This window comes from Choloepus didactylus, chromosome 1 (genome assembly GCF_015220235.1).
Source record: "Choloepus didactylus isolate mChoDid1 chromosome 1, mChoDid1.pri, whole genome shotgun sequence".
NCBI classification, from domain to species: Eukaryota; Metazoa; Chordata; class Mammalia; order Pilosa; family Megalonychidae; genus Choloepus; species Choloepus didactylus.
The window spans coordinates 144,795,569-144,819,199 of record NC_051307.1 but is presented as its reverse complement, the minus strand read 5'-3'; the positions used below and the strand labels follow the sequence as shown (position 1 = coordinate 144,819,199).

The 23,631-nt window shown below is 38.1% G+C and overlaps 1 pseudogene; it reads right to left on the bottom strand.

The window, feature by feature from the left end:
• Positions 1 to 2,446: 2,446 nt before the first annotated feature.
• Positions 2,447 to 8,381, bottom strand: LOC119526055 (annotated as a pseudogene).
• Between the last annotated feature and the right edge of the window lie 15,250 nt (positions 8,382 to 23,631).

The following is a 23,631-nucleotide window of genomic DNA, read 5'->3' as shown; positions in this document are numbered from 1 at the left end:
GTCTGTAGTGCTCCCTTTAGTATTTCCTGTAGAGCAGGTTTCTTGTTCACAAATTCTGTCATCTGTTTGTCAGAGAATATTTTAAACTCTTCCTCATATTTGAAGGACAGTTTTGCCAGATATAGGATTCTTGGTAGGTGGTTTTTCTCTTTCAGTATCTTAAATATATAACACCACTTCCTTCTTGCCTCCATGGTTTCTATTGAGAAATCTGCACTTCTATTGAGAAATCTGTCTTATCAAGCTTCCTTTGTATGTGATGGATTGCTTTTCTCTTGCTGCTTTCAGGATTCTCTCTTTGTCTTTGATGTTTGATAATCTGATTATTAAGTGCCTTGGTGTAGGCCTATTCAGATCTTTTCTGTTTGGGGTACACTGTGCTTCTTGGATCTGTAATTTTATGTCTTTCATAAGAGATGGAAATTTTTCATTGATTTTTTTCTCTATTATTGCTTCTGCCCCTTTTCCCTTCTCTTCTCCTTCTGGGACACCAATGACTCATACATTCCTAATTTTTGTTTTGTCCTTAAGTTCCTGGAGATGCTGCTCATATTTTTCCATTCTTTTCTCTATCTGTTCTTTTGTCTGTAGGCTTTCAGTTGCCTTGTTCTCCGGTTCCTGAGTGTTTTCTTCTGCCTCTTGAGATCTGCTGTTATATGCCTCCATCGTGTCTTTCATCTCTTGTGTTGTGCCTTTCATCTATTGTGTTGTGCCTTTCATTTCCATAGATTCTGCCAGTCACTTTTTCAAACTTTTGATTTCTACCTTATATATGCCCAGTGTTTACTTTGTAGCCTTCATCTCTTTTGCCATATCTTCCCTAAACTTTTTGAATTGATTTAGCATAAGTTGTTTCAATTCCTGTATCTCAGCTGAAGTGTAAGTTTGTTCCTTTGACTGGGCCATAACTTCATTTTTCTTAGTGTGGGTTGTAGTTTTCTGTTGTCTAGGCATCTGGTTTTCTTGGTTACCCCAATCAGGTTTTCCCAGACCAGAACAGTCTCAGGTCCAAGAAGGAGGAAATATTCAGTTTCCAGTTTCCCTGAGGATGTGTCTTAGAAGACTGATGCACCCTGTGAGGCCTCAAGCCGCTGTGCTTTTCCTAACCTGCCCAGCACCTGTAGCTCCTGACTGGTGTAGGGAGGTGTGGCCCATGGCTGTTTTCCCCCAGGCTTTGGGGTCTGTTTCTGAATGGAATGCAGGTAGCAGAGCTGGGAACCACCTCTTTCCTCTTAGGGAAGATACCCCCCCCCCCAGAGAGATTTCATTTGCATTTAAATAGGCTCTTTGTTTCTCTGACTCTGCTATCTCCACCCTTGTCTGGGTCAGAGTGCTGAGAGCTGAAAATGACTGAGGCTTTCTCCACTGAACTGCTCAGTTTGAGAGAGAAAAATTGACAGAAAGCCCCCTTTCAGGGTCAGTCCACAACCCCCAGTTTCACCCATTGGCTGGAAATAGCACCCGGTCCTCTGGGCTCTGCCTTCTGAGACAGAGAAGTCCCCTGGCTCTTTAAGGTGAGTCATCACTAAAAGTCTCTGTCTGCTTTTGAGGGATTTGCAGCTTGCATTGAGCAGTCCACGTTTGCCAATTAAAACCCCAGTTGCAGCTGGACTGAAGTATATCCACTTTTTCAGAGAGTTCTGCGTTCTGTCATGGCGAGGCTTTCCCATTCTGGCTGCCATGGGGGAAGAGGACTCCAAGCTCAGATCTGTAGTTTCTACTCACAGATTCCATGCTGCAGTCTCAGGCATTCCTCCCAGTTCAGGTTGATGCACGATGTGTGGATATTCGCGGTCATCCCCCAGCAGTTATTCCAGATCATTTACTAGTTGTTCCCGATTGTTTATTAGTTGCTCCAGGGGGGTCTAACTAACTTCCATTCCTCTCTATGCTGCCATCTTCTTTCCTCCAGCATTAGCTTTTATAAACAAGTTAAATTCAAAACACTAAGTCTGTTATACTGCTATTTCAATGGAATTGTAGAGATGGGAGTTGTCATAGAAACTAAAATAGTGATATCATCTTATGATGCTCACATACAATACCCTGGACCTTGACCATTTTACATTTATGACATATTTTGGTGAATACATTAGATTCAACTCATTGATATGCCTTTATATTCAGAAGAAATTAGATCATGCTTTATAACTTTTACATGCAGTTCACCCAAACTTTCCTCACTTTAGGTCTTTCTTGCATGATGCTCTACAAGGGCTTCTGTCAGATTCGTAATCAAAATGATTAAAACTGCAAATAACTTCTTTAAGAATGAAAAAAAAGCTTTGTTTTTTAAATAAAATAAACTGCTTTTAATTCAGGTATTTCTTGCCTTAACCAAAACAAAAGGTACTTAAACCTGAAAGCTCCATGTCTTGACTCACATATTTTAACCAAGAAAAAAAAAATCAGTTTTGGGCCATTATTGTCCTTCAAGTGTTCAGATTCAATATAAATTGCATTTTGCATCATTATTGTGTTCATGTTTGTATACAAAGGTTAAAACAAAGATGGCAATATCCAAGGATGAGCAGTAGGCTGTATGCAATGTGACAGCTGACCAATAGTGGCTCTCCACAAGACCATCTCTGAGTTTGCAATCAATCCTGTGATCCAATTCCAATGCAGAATCAAGAAAGCCAGAACTGCTGTGTGGAAGGGTCTGTGTTGCCACAGTGGTAGTAGGAGGCAAGGCAACTGGCTTCTTCTCATCTTCTATTGGGTCTTTTGATGTCTCAGATGGGTGTGATGCAGATGAACATCCAAATCTTAAGAACATTTCTGAGTCCCTTTCCAATGCTAGCAGCTCCTAATATGCTTGCTTTCCTATATTTGTTATAGATTCCCCATAGTGTCAGCAAGATAAGACTGGTGAGGTCACTGGGCTTGGTATGGTTGGAATACCTTCATTTACTGAAACTGAGGTAAGTTCTTTTCCTGGATTGAAAAAGCTTGGCTTCTTATGTTCATAAGGTAGAGGATTTGACGTATTGTACCAGTGGATCTGAACAGGTGAAATGTTGCTATAGTGTTACAGTATTAACAGTTCTAATCTATAAGCCACTTGATTGAGGCCTAGTGTCTGAGGAGCCACAACCATGGCCAAAGTCCTGACTGCAATGCCTGTGAAGCTTCAAATGACAACGCCTCTGGCCTGGAACTGCCTCTTCCTTTTTAATAAACAGATGCAAGGCTCAGGCTCAGAGCCTTTAGAGGGCTCCTTGGCAACTAGGTGGAATTTAGTAACATTTAATAGCATTGTCTTATTTCTATTGTATTTTTCTTTTGGTTTTACTTTTATGGCAAGTAAAAATGGTTTTCCAAATACATAATGATATAAAGCAGTAGTCTTCAAGCTTTTTCTTTTTTGCTTATATAGTCCTAAAAGAATTTTGAATAACTCTGTATCCTTTTGCATATTTTTAGGTTGCCAAAAATATTTAGTATAAATGTTAATAGATGCAAAGGATGTAATATCCAGGTTATTATAAAAATTGGTATCTTTAAATATCTTGAAATAGAAATGTTATATCAACACTCAACTGTATAGCTCATATAACTCAATTTAAAAAGAAAAAAAAGAGGTGCCACCTCTCATATTTAAACTTATCCAGTAGAATCGAAATCCCATAGTGACTAGATACCCATTATCATCCAAAAATGAGCAAGCTCTTCTTTAACAGGCAGACATTCCACATGGTTCCTTTTCTCCTTGAATTCCTGTTTTCTACACCACCATTCCACTCCTCCAACAGAATTTGACCCTAATGCAGTGGTCCTCCATCAGGGGTGACTTTGCCCCCCAGGATACATTTGGCAACATCTAGACAAATTTTTGACTGTTACCAACTGATTGGGCGGTGCCTCTGGTATCCAGTTGGTGGAGGCCAGGAATGCTTCTGCTAGTCATCCTAAAATACACAGGACGGCCTCTCATAACAAAGAATTATCTGCCATATAATGTGCTGAAGTTAAGAAACTCTGATTCCATGCAGTATATTTTTAGATTTGAAAGTTTTTTGTTGATCACTCTATTCTACTTTGCTAAAAAAAAGTTTATAAATTAAAATACATTTTTCTTACCTGTGTTAGGTGTTAACATAGGTGTTTAAAATACATTTTATCAATTGTTATTATTATAATTATTTTAGTATGCAATTGCTCAAATAGCCAAAATATATCATGATCTATGATAAATAATTTTTTAAACTTAAAAAGTTGTACTGGAAACAAAAATCTTAGTAAGAAGAATGTGGCTGGTAGTGTTTTTTTAAGTTAATTTGTACATCCAAGGATTAATTTTATCAATTGGTTGAATGAGATAGATTCAGCTTTAATTCCATTTCTATTTTTCTATTTTATAGATTTTGCCTCTGAGAAATCTTGTTGACATGAATTGGTAGATAGGAATTGGAGACATTTTGTTATAGCACATCCATCTTTGAACTCCTTTGAGTTCTCTGCCAAAATTCATAAAGTAATCTCTCATCAGAAATTATTTTTAGCGATCAACCAGCTGAAAACTCAATTAGGTCTTTCTTCAATTTTGCCGAAAGCAAAAAAAATGAGAAAATACCTGTTTTGCAAAAGAACTTGTTCATAATCAATACCTAAGCTGATATTCCAAATTGTTACTTTGTTTGGACAGCAAAGGCAAGGCTGTACAGAACAGAATGGGGGTGAAGAGAGAAGGTGTGCCAGTTTGATGTATTATGTCCCCCAAAATGCCATTATCTTTGATGCAATCTTGTGTGGGCAGACGTTAGTGTTGATTAGATTTTGGAATCCTTTGGGTGTTTCCATGGAGACGTGATTCAACGTACTGTGGACAAGACTTTTGGTTGGATAATTTCCGTGGAGGTGTTGGCCCGTCCATTCAGGGTGGGTCTGAATTAAATTACTGGAGCACTATATAAGCTCAGACAGAAGGAGCGAGCTTGCTATAGCCAAAAGGGACACTTTGAAGAACGCACAGGAACTGAGAGAGGAGCTTCAGCTTACAGAGACATTTTGGAGATGGCCTTTGAAAGCAGACTTTTGCTCCAGAGAAGCTAAGAGAGGACAAATGCCCCAAGAGCAACTAAGAGTTACATTTTTGAGGAGCTGAATCCTAGAGAGGAACGTCCTGGGAGAAAGCCATTTTGAAAGCAGAAGTCTGGAGCAGATGCCAGCCACGTGCCTTCCCAGCTAACAGAGGTTTTCCAGACACCACTGGCCATCCTCCAATGAAGATACCCAATTGTTGATGTGTTACCTTGGACACTTTACGGCCTTAAGACTGTAATTGTGTAACCAAATAAAACTCCTTTTATAAAAGCCAATCCATTTCTGGTGTTTTGCGTTCCGGCAGCATTAGCAAACTAGAATAGAAGGGAAGGACACTTTCTCAGGCAGATCTTTTAGGCAAGAGTGTTGTGGAATTTGAGGATCTGGAAATCATTTGCCTTAAAACTATTCTTGCATGGCTCCCTTTGTAAAATCTTCCTAGCCTGCTTTGATGATCACTGATACAAAGTTTCCTTTTAAAAGAAGTTTATCTAAACGAAAAGAAAAAGTGAGTCCATGTAAAAATACAACCAAGAAATAAAGCAGTGGTACATATGGCAAAAATCTTGGTGGTAGGTGAATTATTGAAGCATGGGGACTCCTGACATGGTGAATAAAGCACAGGCTTGAATTCAGACAAATATGGGTTTGAATTCTAGGGAACCTGCTCAAGTCACGTTACCACTCTGGGCATCAGTTTCCTTATCTGTAAAATGGCAATAATACCTAATTCATAGGGTTTCTGAGGGCTAAGTGAAATAAATACCAAACATGCTTCCGTAGACTATAACACAAAGTTATAAAGCCTTGAGCGATGGAGAGGTCTCCCCCAACCCCAATATTAACTGAATTAGTAACAGAATCTCAGTAAAGTAATATTCATCCCAGGCCTCAGTCCTGGCTGAATAATTCAGATTCAAGAGTTCAATTCCAATATCAGAAAAAAATCTGACTCCAAAGTTAAATCTATAGCATTTTATTATTTATTTATTTATTCCCTTGTTAAATAGACAATTGTGTCCTAAACCATAGAGCTTCAGAGAACACTAAGGTTTACTCCTAACCCAGAAGATGAAGAAGTTGCAGGAGAAAAATAACCTCATATGTGAGTATATGACTTTGATTTCTGAGCACACCAGTGCGTCAGAAGCCATACTTCTATCTCATTGTGCATTCTTTCCTGGATGACAATGGCTTCATGATGGTTGTCTTACTTCATAATTGCCACCTACCTTTAAGATTCTTATTTGATGTTTATTGTATTATTAAACACTTACACAAACTTGTTCCTCATGGATCTAAGGCTGAAAGAAGAAAGTTTTAAATGCAAAACAGTCTTGTTCAAAAGCTTATGTGAATTAAGAGGTCAAAATGGTTGAATACACTGACATAAAAATGAATAATTGTAGCCATCAGCTTTTAGAAAACTCAACAGAGATCTCTCAAATAGGCTATAATTAAAGATTTTTAAAGCATCTAAATTAAGACTACATGAAGACATAAAAAGCTTGTACTCCAGTCATGCCTTTCTTTCCTTTGTCACAGTGTTCTTGTATAAAAAAGTGTTCTTGTATTGTGCTGAAATGAGAACATATGGCAACGAACTTGATGTTTTACCAAATATAAGATTTAACCCCAAAACAGTATGGCAACTATTAAGCTATGTGATAAAATGGCACTTTTTATTTTGAGAGTATTTTTATGTCCCATTTTTAAAAACATATTATGTAAAAATGTTTTACTTAATCTCAATATACTTTCTTCTTAGTAAAATATGATGATTTCATTTCATTCATTTTTATTATTGTTCCTGTTATACAGATTTAAAATGTAATAAATTGAATTTATATAATTTCTTGCAGTATTAATCTGTTCAGAAGTCATCTTTTAGCTGTCTCCTTTAATCCAAGTACACATTGTCTGCTGTGTATTCTTGTATAATCACTTATAATACATTCCAATTTTAACAGTATTCTGTGGTCAAGTAAGTTTGGTAATGTAAAATTAAACATTTAAAATCTGCTGGCTTTCAAAAGAATTGGCTAGATCTTTATGGGGGCTAGAAGATGCTCAGATTTTTATACACATTTTTATTGAATATTTTGATAGTGTGCAGGCATCACTCTTCTATATTATAAATACTTTTTCTATATTTTAAAGATTTTATTTCTAATTCAAATCACCTGAGAATGCAGTTTTAGCAATAACAAAACAAAGTCGGTTGTGATCATTACTTTTGAAAGTGGGGTGTCTGCCCCACCCAAGAATTTCAAGTTTGTCTAATCCACACAGTGAGAGAATTTCAGAGAATTTCCCCTAGTGGCTCCTTCAGTGGAGCTGGGAGACTTTGCCTAAGGGATAGATATTGTAGACATGCAAGGCTCCTTTCAATTAGCATTTCTTGAGCACTAGCTAAATGCTAAACTTGAAGTCCTATACTGAACTCCACACCAAGCTTTTCAGAAGAGAATCTCTTAGTTTCAGCTCTCTCAAAGTGAAAGCAATTCATTTCATTAGTTTGGATATGTTTAGATAATTCTTAGCTTTTCACGTTCTGACTTAAACAGCTTATTTTTCTTCCTTCTTCTTGGTTTCTCTGTTTTCTGTTCTGTAAAATAGTTACTTTTCAAAAACAGTCTTGCTATTCTCCATATTTCTTTTTATTTTATTTCTTTTTATTGTGCTAACATATATGAAACAAAACAATTGCCATTTTAAGTGTACAGTTAGTGGCATGAATTACTTTTACAGTAATTACATCACCACCATCCATTACCAAAATGCTTTCATCAGAAACAGAAACTCTGTTCCCATTAAGGATAAATCCCATTCCAGCCCCCCATCTCCTGGTGCCCTGCAATCCGTTTTCTGTCTCTATAAATTGGCTTATTCTAGGTATTTCATATAAGTGGAATCATACAATATTTGTCCTTTTGTGTCTTGCTTCTTTCACTTAGCATAATGTTTTCAAGGTCCATCCATGTTGTAACATGCATCAGTACTTCAGTTCCTCTTGACGGTCTTTATGACTGAATAATATTCTATGGTATGTATATATCAAATTTAGTTTATCCTTTCAGCTGTTGATGGACACAGGTTCTTTCCACCTTTTGGCTATTATGAATAATGCTGCTATGAACATAGTTGCACAAGTATCTGTTTGACTCTCTGCTTTCAATTCTTTGGGAGTATCTAAGAATGAAACTGTCAGATCATATGGTAATTTCACATTTATCTTTTTGAGGAACAGACAAAAACTGTTTTCCATAGTGGCTACACCATTTTACATTATCAGCAGTATACGAGGGTTCCAATTTCTCCACATCCCTGTCCATATTTCTTGGTAAAGTCTTTCCCAAACTTGACTGATGACAAGAATCACCAAGCAATGTTTTTTAAAAATAAGATTCCAAAGCCCAACTCCAGACTTGCTTAGTTAGAATCTCTGAGGCATTTTTAAACCACCCCAGGTGATTCTTATGATCAGGTAAGCTTGAAAGCACTGCCTTAGTTACATGAATAATAGAGTCCCAACCTTTTACAAACTTTTACAATGGGCCAAGACCTAGGGCCGCTGGCTCTAAACTTTAGCATGCATCAGAATCACCTGGAACATTCATTAAACCACAGATTGCTGAGCTCCACTTCCAGTTTCTGATTCAATAATTCCAGAATGGACTTGAGAATTTGCATTTCTAACAAGTTCCCAGGTGACGCTGTTGCTGGTCAGATGACGACACATTGGGAGTCACTGCTCTAGTCCAGTTGCTTTCCATTGTTTTAAACCACAATAGGAAATATATTTTACATTACAACCCAGTACATAGGCATGTGTTTATCTGGAAAAAAAGTTTCACAGAACAATATTTAATCCTTACTATGAGCAATATACTTTGATATTTTTTATTTTATTTTATTTCACTTTTTAAAAATCCATTAAATTGATTGTACAACCCACCAACAGGCTGTAATCAGCAATTTGAAAAAATACTAAATCTAGTCTTTGAAAGGTGTAGATCAGTAATCTCTATGTTTTGTTTTGTTTTGTTTTTTGATCATATGTCCTTGGAGATCTAAGACGGCAGCATAGAAAGGAGAAGAAACTAGTTAGTCCCCCTGGAACAACTAATAAACAACCAGGAACAACAAGTAAATAATCTGGAATAACTGCGGGGGGACAAACATGACCATCCACTCATCATACACTAACCTGAATTGGGAGGAATGCCCAAGATCACAGCATAAAATCTGCATAAAATCTGTAAGCAAAAACTGCATATCCAAGCCGGGAGCCCCCTTCCCCCATGGCCCGAGCTGCAAAGCTTTGTGGTGCTAGAGAGCAGCTCTCTCTGAGCAAGTGAATACACCTCAGCTGAGCTCCAACTGGGGTTTTAATTAACAAATGTGGATTGCTTGATACAAGCTACAAATCCCCAACAAGCAGACAGAGACTTTGGGTGAAGACTGAACTTGGAGAGCTGGAGGGTGGCCGTGGACTGGCCCTGAAGGGGGCTTTCTGTCCCTGTTTTGGCTCAGTGGAGAAAGCCTCAGGCATTTTCAGTTCCCAGCACTCTGACCCAGACAAGGGTGGAGATAGCACAGGCAGAGAGAGACCATTCAAATGCTAATGATCTCTCCCTAGGGGGTCTATCATTCCAAAGAGAAAGAGGTGGGGCCCAGCTCTACTATCTGCCTTTCATTCAGAACCAGACCCCAGAGCCTGGGGAAAACAGCCATGGGCCCACTTCCTTACACTAGTCTGGAGTTACATGCTGACAGGCACCACTTGCTGGGCAGAAAAACACAGTGACTTGAGGCCTCACAGGATGTACCAATTTTCTAAGACACACCCTCAGGGAAACCAGATACTGAATAGTTCTTCCTTCTGGGACTGGAGCCCGTTTTGGTCTGGGAAAACCTGATTAGGGTAACCAAGGAAACCATGCCTAGACAACAGAAAACTACAACCTACACTAAGAAAAATGAAGTTATGGCTCAGTCAAAGGAACAAACTTACACTTCAGCAGAGATACAGGAATTGAAACAACTAATACTAAGTCAATTCAAAAAGTTTAGGGAAGATATGGCAAAAGAGATGAACCATATAATGAAAACACTTGGTGTACATAACGTAGAAATTGAAAGTTCGAAAAACCAACTGGCAGAATCTATGGAAATGAACTGCACAACACAACAGATGAAAGACACAACAGAAACATATGACAGCAGATCTCAAGAGGTAGAAGAAAACACTCAGGATCTGGAGAACAAGGCATCTGAAAAGCCTACACACAAAAGAACAGATAGCGAAAAGAATGGAAAAATACTAGTAATGTCTCCAGGAACTTAAGGACAAAATGAAAATCAGGACTGTACGAGTCATTGGTGTCCCAAAAGGAGAAGAGAAGGAAAAAGGGGCAGAAGAAATAATAGAGGAAATAATCAATGAAAATTTCCCATCTCTTATGAAAGACATAAAATTACAGATCCAAGAAGCGCAGCATACCCCAAACAGAATAGATCTGAATAGGCCTACACCAAGACACTTAATAATCAGATCATCAAACGTCAGAGATAAAGAGAGAATCCTGCAAGCAGCAAGAGAAAAGCCATCCATCACATACAAAGAAAGTTTGATAAGGCTATGTGCGGATTTGTCAATAGAAACCATGGAGGCAAGAAGGAAGTGGGGTGATATATTTGATATTGAAAGAGAAAAACCACCAACCAAGAGTCTTATATCTGGCAAAACTGTCCTTCAAATATGAGGGAGAGCTTAAAATATTCTCAGACAAACAGACAATGAGTTTGTGAACAAGATAGCTGCTCTACAGGAAACACTAAAGGAAGCACTGCAGACAGAAAGGAAAAGACAGGAGTGAGAGGTTTGGAAAACAATTTTGGGAGATGGTAGCATGGCAATGTAAATATGCTGAACAAAGATGACTGTGAGTATGACTGAAAGAGGAAGGTTGGAACCATGTGGGACACCAGAACAAAAGACGAAGGTTAAAGACTGGGACTGCGTAACTCAGTGAAACCCAGGGTGCAGAACGATTGTAATAAAAGGTACAAATATGTTTTTACATGAGGTAGAACAAATGAATGTCAACATTGCAAGGTATTAAAAATAGGGTGGGATTGGGGGGATAATACAATCAATGCAAACTAGAGACTATAATTAATGGAAACATTGTATTATGCTTCCTTCAATATAACGAAGGCAATATACCAAAGCTAAATGCATATAGGGGTGGGGGTGGGAGAAGAGTATGGGACTTCTGGCATTGGTGATGTTGTTACTCTTTATTCTACTTTAGGTTAATGCTATCTTTCCTTTCGTTGCTTTCTAGCTGCCATGTTTTTTGTTCTGTTGGTGGTGGTGGTGTTTTTCTTCTCTCTTTCTCTTTTCTTTTCCTGTTGTCTCTCTGCCTTCTTTGACTCTTCCTCCTTCTTTGTGGAAAAAGTGGAGATGTTCTTATATAGATAGTGGTGATGGTAGTGAATACATAAATACGTGACTACTCAGGGAACCAACGACTGTTTACTTAGGACAGAATGTATGGTGTGTGAACAAAACCATCTTAAAAGAAATGGGTTGATGAAGAAAACTTGAGGGCACTATATTGAGTGAAATAAGACACATAAAGGCAAATATTGCAGGGTCTCACTGATATAAACTATTTATAATATGTAAAATCATAGACATGAAATATAAGTTACAAAGCTATAGAATGAGGCTAAAGAATGTGGAGTGGTTGCTTATTATGAGCAGAATGTTCAACTATGGTGAACTTAAATGTTTGGAAATGGACAGGGGTGATGGTAGCCTGTTGTGAGAATAACTAACAGTGCTGAATGGTGTGTGAATGTGGTGGAAAGGGTAAGCGCAGAGTCATGTATGTCACTAGAAGGAAAGTTGGAGGTTAAAAAATGGGAATGTATAAAACAGTGAATCTTCTGGTGGACAATGTCGGTGATTAACTATACAAATATTAGAAATCTCTTTCATGAACTAGAACAAATGTATGATGCTATAACAAGAAGTTAATAATAGAGAGGCATATAGGAAAAAATATATACCTATTGCAAACTATATAATACAGTTAGTAGTATTTCAAATTCTTTCATCAACAGTAACAAATGTACTACACCAAAACTGAATCAATGATGGAGGGGGGGTGGTTAGGAAAAAGTTTCCTTTTTTGGTCTTTATTTCTTTTCTGGAGTAATGAAAACATTCTCAAAATTGAAAAAAATAATTGTGGTGATGGATGCACAGCTGTATGATGGTACCATGGGCAATTGATTGTACACTTTGGATCTTTGGATAGTTGTATGGTATGTGAATACTCTAAATAAAAAAATATATATGCAGGCACTTCAAAACTTATCCCTTTACCATGTTGATTCATAGACCAAATATTAGTGAAGCTTATTTTTTCTTACATTTTAGATGGAAAAATATAAATAAAGGTTGTAACATTTTTTCCCAGTTGAAGCGTATTCTCCACCTTCAAGATTTAGATGCCCAGAGAGGTTGAATGAGTAACCCAAGGTCACACAGCTGGTTTCTAGTGAAGCAAGCTTGTTTTTGTTTTAAAAATCTTGAGAAGTAAGTAGAAGCCAGACACAAAAGGACAAATATGGCATGATCTCACTAATATGAGCTAAATATAATGAGCAAACTCATATAGTTAGTGTTTAGAATATAGGTTACCAGAAGATAAAATGAGGATAGAGAATGGGGAACTGATGCTGAATTTGTGCAGAATTTTTAAATAAGGATGATTGTTAACATTTGAAATGGATAAAGGTGATGGTAGCACATTATCATGTGTGTAAATAACAGTGCTGAATCATGTGTGTGATAATGGTCAAAAGGGGAAGTTTACAGTTGTGTTATATCACTAGAAGGAAAGCTAGAAGATTAAACAAGGGACTGTATAACACAGTGAATCCTGTTGTGGATGATGAAGGTGGTTAACAGTATAAATACAAGAATGTTCTTCTATGAATTAGAACAGATGTATGTCACAACTACAAGATGTTGGTAATAGGGTGGTATATGGGGTAAAAATGCACCTAATGCAAACCATAGTCTATTGTTAATAGATAATGTTCTTCCATCAGTTGTAACAAAGGTACCACACTGAAGCTAAGTGTCATTAGCAATGGGGTACAAGAGGCATGGGGTTTTTCTTTTTGGAGCTATGAAAATGTTCTAAAATAGATTGTGGTGATGTAAGCACAGCTCTTGATTATACTGAGAGCCATTGATTGTACACTTTGGATGGACTGTATGGTATATGAATAAAACTGTGTTTAAAAAAAAGTAAACAGGTACTTAACTTAAATCATTGTTAGCTTTTTTTTTTTTTGCTCCAATTTTTAAAAATTCCCCAAGTGATATAGAAAGAAAAGTAGACACTGTCACATTTTGTCAAAAGGCTACCAACTTTCATATGATGTAACTTCACAGAAGTCTCAAATATGGTAAATGATGGCTATTCATAGAACCTATGAAATGTGCATAGCAATGCCACTGGTTCCACTACCATAGTTACTTTCTATTTATAATGACAACTGCACCAGGCAATTTGCCAGACATTTCCTCTGAACAGTAAAACCCTCATGGAGAAGTTCAGCCTGTTACTAGGATCTGGCTCCTAATTTCATTGCATCCAGTTCCTGGTAAATAGGAGAAGTGAGCTATACAGCCACAGTGCTATTTCCCTCTCTTTGTGGGAAGTGACTGAAAGTGACTGAAACTTTTTGATCCCTCAAAAGGCAGAAAGCAGGGTCTGCTTTAACTCTCTGTTCCCAGAGGAACATATTACCTTTGTTCATATCATAGAACATCATCACAAGGCTCTAATTAGGCATGCATACTCTCACACCAAACACAATAGGTTTGTTTGGCGATAGGCTCAGGCAATTATGTGGCCACTAGAATTATTATAACTTCTGAATACTATGGAATGGAAAACTCTTTCAAAATAGAGATAAGTCCACCCAACTGCTTAGGAATATTAAATATCTCACCCCAAAGAGCACCTCTAAAGTTACAAAGAGGGATTTAAAAACTCACAAGTGATTTCTTTATGTGAGCAAGGAAAATCAAGTCTGGTGGGAAAAAAAATCATTTTAAAATTAAACTTTGAAGTTTGAAAATGAAAGCAGACCCAGTTCCCAGTTCAGAACGGGGAGGATGCTTGGAGTTTAATCAGCCTTTGGAAGAGCTCTACGGGATTGCTGAACCGGATACCCTCAGTGCACAAGGACAAGAAGGATCAAAACCGGGCTGCCCCATAACAGACAATGGGACTTGGCTCCTGCTCTGTGTGTCTATTTCACTTCAGCTCAGCCCCAGCCACTCACTTGGTGTTTCACTTTGTGTATGCCTGTCTGTATGCTTTTTTCTCTTCCTCTTTCCACCCCCTAAACCCCTACCTTTTTTTTTTTTTTTTGCTGTTTTTCACTACTTCTCTACCCCCTCCTCTAACTGGCCATAATATAGCACAGAAATATATTTAGTTTTGTTAAATTTATTTTAAATATTCATGTTGCCCAATTTTAAATTTAAGTTTAAAATTAATCAATTTGAACACATTATGATTCTCTTCAAAAAACTGTGTTTGCTTTTGATTTGCATGTAGTCTGTGATCTATGACACCCCTCCAGTAGTTCAATGACTCACAAGACAAAAAATTCTCCCTGCCCCTGATTTAGAGTAAGGATATGCTCAAGTTCAATTTAAAGCAGATGCTATGAGTATTTTATTTAGTTTTCCCTGGTGGTGGGAATCAGAGCACAAACCCTTAATGGAACTGGAAAAAAAAAAATTCATTTCAGTTCCTCTCCCGTGAACATGAAATAAGATTCTTTAATTAGAAAATATTTTCAAACTGAAAAAAACTAATTATTATGAATACTAGGAAATAGTGGGACTATAACTTTCTTTTCTTGTTTTGCTTTTTTACAGGAACCAAGAAAGAAGAAGCCTTAATTTTCAAACTTAGTTCTGGGATTACTTTCTACTGGGGTCCAGTGTTCTTCCAGACCTCCATTCTTCTGCCACTGCAAAAGTCAACTTGAAATGTATTCATAGTTTTTAACATAGATTCAAAATTTGGATTACACAGTGTTGAGAGTCCTACTATTGTTTCACTTATGTTTTATTAAGTGAACAAACTAATGAACAAATAAATACCATCAGGCCCCTCGGAAAACCATTGCACTCTGAATGCAGTGAGCTGGATGCTGCTTATGGGACTCCCCATAAGTTTAGGGAAGATGTGACACCATATCTTTCAGAGCTACTCTCATGTTTTCTTGCAAAGCAACAAGCAGGTGCTTCACAAGACTTCAGAAAGGAAGATACCATGAGTAGATGAAGAGGAGTAACATTTTAAGAAGATAAAAGTAAAAGATCGCCTGTCCACCTGCTACTCAGTGTGGTAGTCTGCAAGTAGCACCACTGACATCACCTGGGAGTTTAAAGCTCAGCCCTACCCCAGATCTTCTGAAGCAGAATCTGCATTTTAACAAGAGGCCCAGGTGACTAGGTATGCCTGGTCAAGTTTGAGAAGCACTGGCATATCCCATGCCAAGAAAGGCACCTGAAGGAATTTGGAGCACTGATTAAAGCCTTCAGAATAAATTAAGGACTTCTCAAACAATGATAGTTTGGTGTAACCAATTATTGCAGAAGGACTAGAGCTAAGACACTGTGTCATGGTTTAATTGGCAGCATTTTTTTTCTTTCTTAGTGATACATAAAATAATGGTCCTTTCTACAATCAGTGGCATCTGATTCATTCAGCTAAATACAGTAGTATTATATCTGTATCATTCAGCTAATTATATCTGATTCATTCAGCTAAATACAGTAGTATTATATCAAGATCTTTCTTTGTTCTGTTCTAAATTGTCATGGTTACTGGTGTGGACACTCAAGAGGAGCTAATTTGTCACCATTTATAGTGAGTCAAGCAGTAAACTCTTAAATCAATAATGTTTTTCAGTTTCAGCTCTTGGAATAGCGCAGATTAAAACCTCAGTGGGAGAGAGAGAGACAAGGCCCTTCATTTGGGAGAAGAAAAGTAAAAAGCCATATCCTCAAAGGTTATTGAAGAACATGAAATAAATATTGTTACTGAACACTGGTTAGGATTTGCAAAACGGGAAATAGAAGAGAAAAATATGCAAGAACACTCCTAATTTCAACTTGAAAAACTTTGTTAAATTGTTCAATTATAAAATGTTTAAGATATGCCTCGTTCTTCATCATTTTCATCACCCTGGGGTTCGGTAAGTAAAAAGGTATAGAACTGGAGAAAATGAAACAACTGATTTAAAATTAACAGCATTGGTTATTTTTCTTAAGAATCGCTGAGAAATTTTTGTAGGTTCATATATGAATAAATGCAAAGTGTATAGAAACATACTCATTTTAAGCCCTCAGCTATGTTACTTCATATTACAGGAATTAATTTAAACCCATGGGCTCTGGAACTATCAAGTTTCATAATCCAGCACCAGAACTTACTCACAAGGTGACTTTGGGAAAGATAAGTAACCTCTCTGTGATTCAGTTTCCTCATTTGAAAATAGGAAACAAAAATGGTTGTAAAGGCAAAACGAGTAAAGCACTTAGAACACTGTTTTATTTTATATAATATGTGGCCAATAACTGTGAGGTGTGGTTCTTTCTGGTATTAGCATTATTACCCTCCAAAATTAATTCTTAAGGTGTGGTTCCTGGACCAGCAGCATCAGCAGCCCCTGGGAACTTGTTAGAAATGCAAATTCTCTGAGCCCAATCCAGACCTATTCAATCAGAAATTCTGAGGGTCTGCTACTAGCAATAATCTGAGCTTTAACAAGCCCTTCAGGTGATTCTGACGTGAGCTGATGTTTGAGACCATCTGCCCTGGAGGAATAGCCCTTTCATAGTGGTGATCCAAAGTTTAGGATCCTAATTTTATTTTTATTTTTTTATATTAGAGCAGTTGTAGGTTTATAGAAATTATCTTGCTGAAAGTACAGAGTTCCCATATTACCCTCCCCCACACACACAATTTTCTTTATTATTAACATTTTGCGTTAGTGCACTAACTTCATTACAATTGATGAACCAATATTATTATAATTATATTATTAAATATGTCCATAGTTCACATTAAGATTCACTCTTTGTACAGTTCTATTGTTTTTGTTTTGTTTTTATTTTCATTTTTATTGTGATAATTTAAATACAATACAAAATTTCCCATTTTAACCACTTTCAAGTGTATAATTCAGTGACATTAATTCTATTCACAAAGGTTCCTAACTCTTAGCTTCCTCCCCTTCAGCTTTTTAGCATTATGGAAAAAGCAGTAAAAGTGCCAGGTCAATTCATAATCTTGTGCTGGTCAACTCTGTACTTAAAATGGAATGATCAGGTGATTGAAAACTGGTCATGGTAAGGATCAGGCTATGCAGAGAGGAGGTGCCAAGTGAACAGGAAACCAAAGTCCCAAGACAAAATATTTAAAGTTCAGGATGATAACAATGGAGGTTAGAGGGAAAGCTTGGGTGGCAAGGTTATAATAACAACATGTGAATCCTGGGCACCCATTAGGAGGAATAAATAATCAGTTAAGGATAAGCAGGCAAATGAGTCAGAAAAGATGAAGTGGTGAGAGATGTGAAGGCAGCTGATTTGTGAAATACAACACTTCACCAGTGCATGGTGAGACACTGAGCCCTACTGTGAATTTTGTTCAGCTATTCCTTGGGGACAGGTGCTTTTAAAATCTAGGTTACTGACAATCAAGATATCGACAAGGCCCAGGCAAGATCTGTGACTAACCACTGAGGCTGCTGCATTTGTTACCTTCTGGGGTTGAATTTCCTCTTGGAAATTTGGAAGTCATTTTGTTGACTGTTTGCGCAGGATGCCTGGGCATTGGCTGCATTCTTTTGATGCATCTGATTTTTATTGGCTCCCTTGGCAATGATGAAGAATGCTCAGTAGACGTGCTTTCTTTAAGGCAGCAAAGTATTGTTCACTGAACTTTAGACACAGCTGAGGAGTAGATTAGGAACTTGAAGCCATGTGTTCAAATGCTGCCTTTATATTTTTAAAGGTCTCAGAGAAAATTTTACCTTGTAGCATGTCAGTTTCATTAAACTGTGTTGAGACGCTTGGCCTCACTCCTTCCCTCTCCTCCCCTCTCCCTCTGCCCCCAGACTGTGAAAAACCCTGTCTCCTTGTCTTCTGTTAGATCTGGAGATTTCACTATCCAGTGCAGGGCATAAGACTGAATTTAATAAAAATACAAATCTTCAGAGAACTTTTCTGATACTTACCTGATTAAAGTGACCAACAGCACTTTGCAAACATGCAGTGTTACATAAAATCTCAACTAGGAAAAAATAGTACCTCTGATCAATGGCTATATTTCATGCTGATAAGTAATTCTTTACCCTCAGCTAAATTGTCCCAAATTTGCCAAGTGGTTCATAGTTGGACAGTGGACACAGAAGAACTGAGGAATATAAAGAGGACAACACAAGTGATCAGAGGGTTACAAAGTCTGACACAGAAATAAAATGCAATAGAGACTTTCTTTAATGAATTTCTGCTTAGACTAAATACGAATACCATGAAGAGGCACATAATTCCTTATCTATTTATTTGTTCTTCAAATGTATTTTGTCCTTAAGTAATGTAAACATTCCTCACAGCAAAAATAATCCAAAAAAAGCCAAAATGTCACATAAGAACCCTACACTTTTTATCTTTATACCTGGAACCAAAAACAGTTCCATTAGACAGTGTCTATTGGTGAAATAACAATGTTTTTATTTTTGCTGAGAAAAAACTGATGCTGAGAAAGAGAGGCTGACATCCAAAAATAAAGCCTAGTTCGTCTGCCTCAGCATCTGCATTCGTAAATGCTAAAGTAAAAACTTTTCAATGGAAAAAGATGAGTTTAAAAGAAAAAGTTCCCTGTCAACTCAGGGACACAATTGTTGTCCTGCAAGAGACTGTTCCTCTGACCCTACATTACAGCGAAAGCATGGAAGTATATGCAAGAATGTTCCATGAAAGATGGTGAGCAGCTGCTGCCTGTGTATCTGAGAAAGTGACAAGAAGGGGTGAGCTTAAATTTCATCAGAGAGATTGGGGATGAATATTTGCAAAAAAATTTCTGTCTTCAGGATTACCAAATGAAAGGTTCTGGAGGGAGGTGGTGGAGATTGCAGGAAATAGTGTTTTTCTGGAAGGTTGTTGGTGCAATCTTGTGCAAGGTCAAAAGGATGAGGGGGGTGAAATCTCATCAAGGCCTCTTTTAACTCTGTGATTCTTTTGTTAGCAAAGATTATTCGCATTCTCTGGAATTTAAGCTGAGGTCAGCAGAGCCCCAATTCACTTGATAACGGGAAAGAAGAGCTGAAATTGTGGTCATGGAAAAGTACCACAGTGTGTAACACATAGGAGTGGAGTGAGGACAGAGACTTGAATAGAGCAGAGGTGAGTATAATTTCTCCATTTTGATTTTAGGTTTTAGGTATTTTCATGATTCCAAATTTTCTACAATTAACAAGTGTTACCATTTTAATCAGAAAAAAAAGAGGGGTAACTTCTTCAAAATCTGTAGCAATGCTCTCATAATAAGAGTGCAGCGATTAGTATGGCCCTTACCAAAGTTTAAAACCCAAAAGGCAATTAAAACCAATAAGAAAAAATCAAACATCTTATTTTTTTAAAAAAGGTAAAGGATATGAACAGAAAAATCACAGAATACAAACTACTGACAAACCTATGAAAATGTGTTTTGATATTGTTAATAGCAAAAGAAATGGCAAATAAAAATAAGTTGTTATGTTAGCAAAGATTAAAACTGACCATTTCTTTCACCCTACAAATTGAATTCCCACCAAAGTTGCCCCTGGGAATGGTGAATTAGGACATCTCCTGCATTTGCCCAAGTCTGGCAACTGTTGCCCCCCAGCCAAAGTGCTGGGTATGTAGAAGGACTGAGAAGCAGCTGTCATTGAGGGCAAAGGTGAGGAGGTGGCTCCCTCAGCTGGTGATTTAATAAAGCACAATTCTGTGGTGCAGTTGGAATCTTCATGTGCTGTTCATGGGAGTATTAATTGGTACAAGCACTTCGGACAGAATCTACTAAAGCTTAACTTAGACAGCCCCTATGACCCAGTCTTTCCACTCCCTCATGTATACCCAGCAGAAGTTAGTGTGTAATGTATATCCAAGTTCAGCAGAAGTAATATGCAAGAATATTCACAGCTTCAACACTCCTTGATGATAAAAACACTTAACAAACTAGGAATAGATGGGAATTTCCTCAACTGATAAAGAGCATCTATGAAGAACCCACAGCCACTATCATGTTAACACTTCCTTCCTAAAATCAGTAATAAGACAAAGATGTCTGCTCTATTCAACATTGTGCTGAAGGTTCTAGCCAAGACAATAAGGCAAGAAAATGAAATAAAAGCCATCCAGATTAAAAAGGAAATTACTCTCTATTTGCAGATGATATGATCTTGTATATAGAAAATACTGAGGAATCCACTAAAAAACTATTAGAACTAATAAATGGGTTCAGTAAGGTTGTAGGATACAAGATCGATATAAAAAATACATTATATTTTGATACAGCAGCAGCAAGTAAACTAAAAATGAGATTAAGAAAACAATTCTATTTACAATAGCATTAAAAAAGAATAATATACTCAGGAATAAGTATAACAAAAATGCAAAACTTTACTCTGAAAACTTTAAATATTGTTAAAAAAAAATTAAAGACCTAAATAAAGAGAAAGACATCTCCTGTTCATGAATCAGAAGACTTCATATTATTAACATGGCAATGCTCCCCACATTGGTTCACACAATTGATTCCACACAATCCCTATCAAAATTCTAGCTGAGTTCTTTGCAGAAACTGACAAATTCATATGAAAATTCAAGCCCCCCAGAATAGCCAAATAGTCTTGAAAAAGAAGAACAAAGTTGGAAGAATCACACATCCCAATTTCAAAACTTACTGGGAACCAGCAGTAATCAAGACAGTGCGTATTGGCATAAGGGCATAAGGACAGACATATAGTACAGTGGAATGGTATCTATCACAATTATGGTCAATTTTTGATAAGGGTGCCCAGACAATTCAGTGGGGAAAAATACACTCTTTTCAACAAATGGTGCTGTCAACTGGATATCCACATGGAAAAGAATGAAGTTGGACCCCTGTTCTAGTTTCTCCAAAATGTCTCTGGGCTTCTGTCGCAGCTCCTGTGGGTCCTTGCTTGATTCTCCCAGGACATTTTTCTCTAAGCATCTGGGGGTCCTCTCTTACCTTCTCTGGGGCAAACTCTGGGTTTCATCTCTTAGCTTCTCTCCTAGTTCTGATTTCAGTGGCTGTCTCCAAATATCTTTCTGTTTGCATCTCCAAGTGTCTGGGTCTGTGTTGGCTCTGAGCTCTCTCTCTCCCCCTGAGCTCTCTTAAGGACTGACTCCCAGGGGTGTAACTCTTAGGCAATGCACGATATGACTCCCAGGGATGAATCTCGACCCAGCATCTTCCATGGGGAAATGATTGTTGGCATTTCCCATTTTTTTCTGGAAAAGGAAATAGAGGAGCCTCACTAATGCCAGTATGACTGCTTGGCATCCCAACATGCATCAGCGCTAGCTTTTTCCTTCTGCTGACCCAATGTCTTAGGAACATGGGGAGTAAAGTCACTAAGCATCCCCAGGACACTTTTCCTGAGAGATGTCTCTATCTGTGCTTCCAGGGGTTTCCCAGGTCTTGCCCAGAAGAATTCCAGGACACTGCTCTCAAAGAGACCTTCCTCTTCACTGACCCAATGCCTTGGAAATATGGGGAGTGAAGTCTCTGGGCATCTGTGGGATGTTCCTCCCCAGATGTACAGACTTACACTGCTGAGGTGAGGGCCCTCTCCACCTGAGAGAAATGTAGGACAAGACTCCTTGGAATACTTTTGTCCTCTAGTTTCTGTTTCCTGAGGGCTAAAAGGTAAGCATGCTCTAGAAGAAGGGGAGCCTTATATTCAACTGCAATGGGTCTCAATAGAGACTATAGGCTCAAGGCCTGGAGGGGAGATACCCCCATTGGAAAGCACTCAGTTCCCATGGGTATAGACCAGCGGTGACTCCCTAGAATGGCAAAGACAACACCTGGTTTGGTACAAGAATCTTTAGCTCAGAATCCTGTGTTTCAGAAGATGGAATGTCTCAGAAGGCATCAAAAGCCAGATAGAGGGTAAAGAAGGAGACTCTCATGGAGGCAGGAGAGAGGACCTCTGTTGAGGAGGTGAAAAGAAGAACAGATACAGCAGGAGGAAGGGTCTGAAGGGCAAGGAAATGCCATCATGCAATTGAGGATTTAAAGGTTTTTCTCAGAGAGAGGAAAGGAGAGAGTGTGAGGAAGTCTCAGAGAACTGAGGAAAGAGAGAAAAATGGGGGGCTTGATTTGTCTCCCATGGACTTCTGCACAACATGGAGAGAAGCTTCAGTCAGGTCTCAGGGCAGTATCACCCACCACTCTGATTCTCTTTGGATTTGCATGGCACAGAGATAAGCTCCTGCCTCCTCTAAAGAGAGAGCCAGAGAACTCAGAGTAGACTAAGATTATGCCCTGGGGGAGCCAGGTCAGAACCCCAGAAATCTAGTGTTGCAGGAGGATACAGAAGAGGATAACAATGAGCCAACTGAGAAGAAAAGCAAAGGCACACAGCCAAGCCTCCCAGTCAATAGCCATGACTCATCATTCCAGTCAGAAAGGAGAAGTGTCTCCTGGCTGGCTCACCAAATTAAGACTGCATGATACTGATTAAATAAATATTCACATACCTTTCAACCTAGCAATTCCAACAAGAATTCTACTCACATTAAAGTTCAGAGCAAATTTATCAGTCCCTTGAAAATTTTTCATTCCTCCCTACATTGTGAGATAACACTTTCCACACATTTCCTCCCACCCCTTTACTCTCTTCTTCTTGAAAGACCAACTGCCTCAGTCAAGTGCCTCTCCGTGTGGGACACCATTCTTGCCTCACAGACAAAGACATAAATGAGTGAAAAGGAGAGCCAGCTGCTTGTGGAAGCCAGATGAAGAAGACATCTTTCCTGCCTTTATCCCACCCAACTGTTTCATCCCTCTAACTCTTTAGTCCCATTTCCCTGGTCTGAGCATGCAGGACCATCCCAAAAATCAGCTATGTGATAAAATGTGAGCAAAATCTCTTTAGACTTTCTTTCTAAGTAAAAGGGTGACAAGGCCCAAACCTGAAATTTAAAGGAAAATCCTGAATATGACTTCCATCTTTCAAAAGTCTTGTGCTGGTTTTCAAAATGTGTTTCACAAGGAGCTCTTTTGAGTAGCTTTATGGAGAATGGGTTTTTGTCCCCAGAATCTTAAAGTCTTTATATTCTGCGTATTCTACAATTAAACAAATACCCCCTGCTAACCATCATCCATTCTTCCACAAATAGATAAAAGAACTTGACAGATTAATGTCCCAAGAGTGATAAAATGGGAT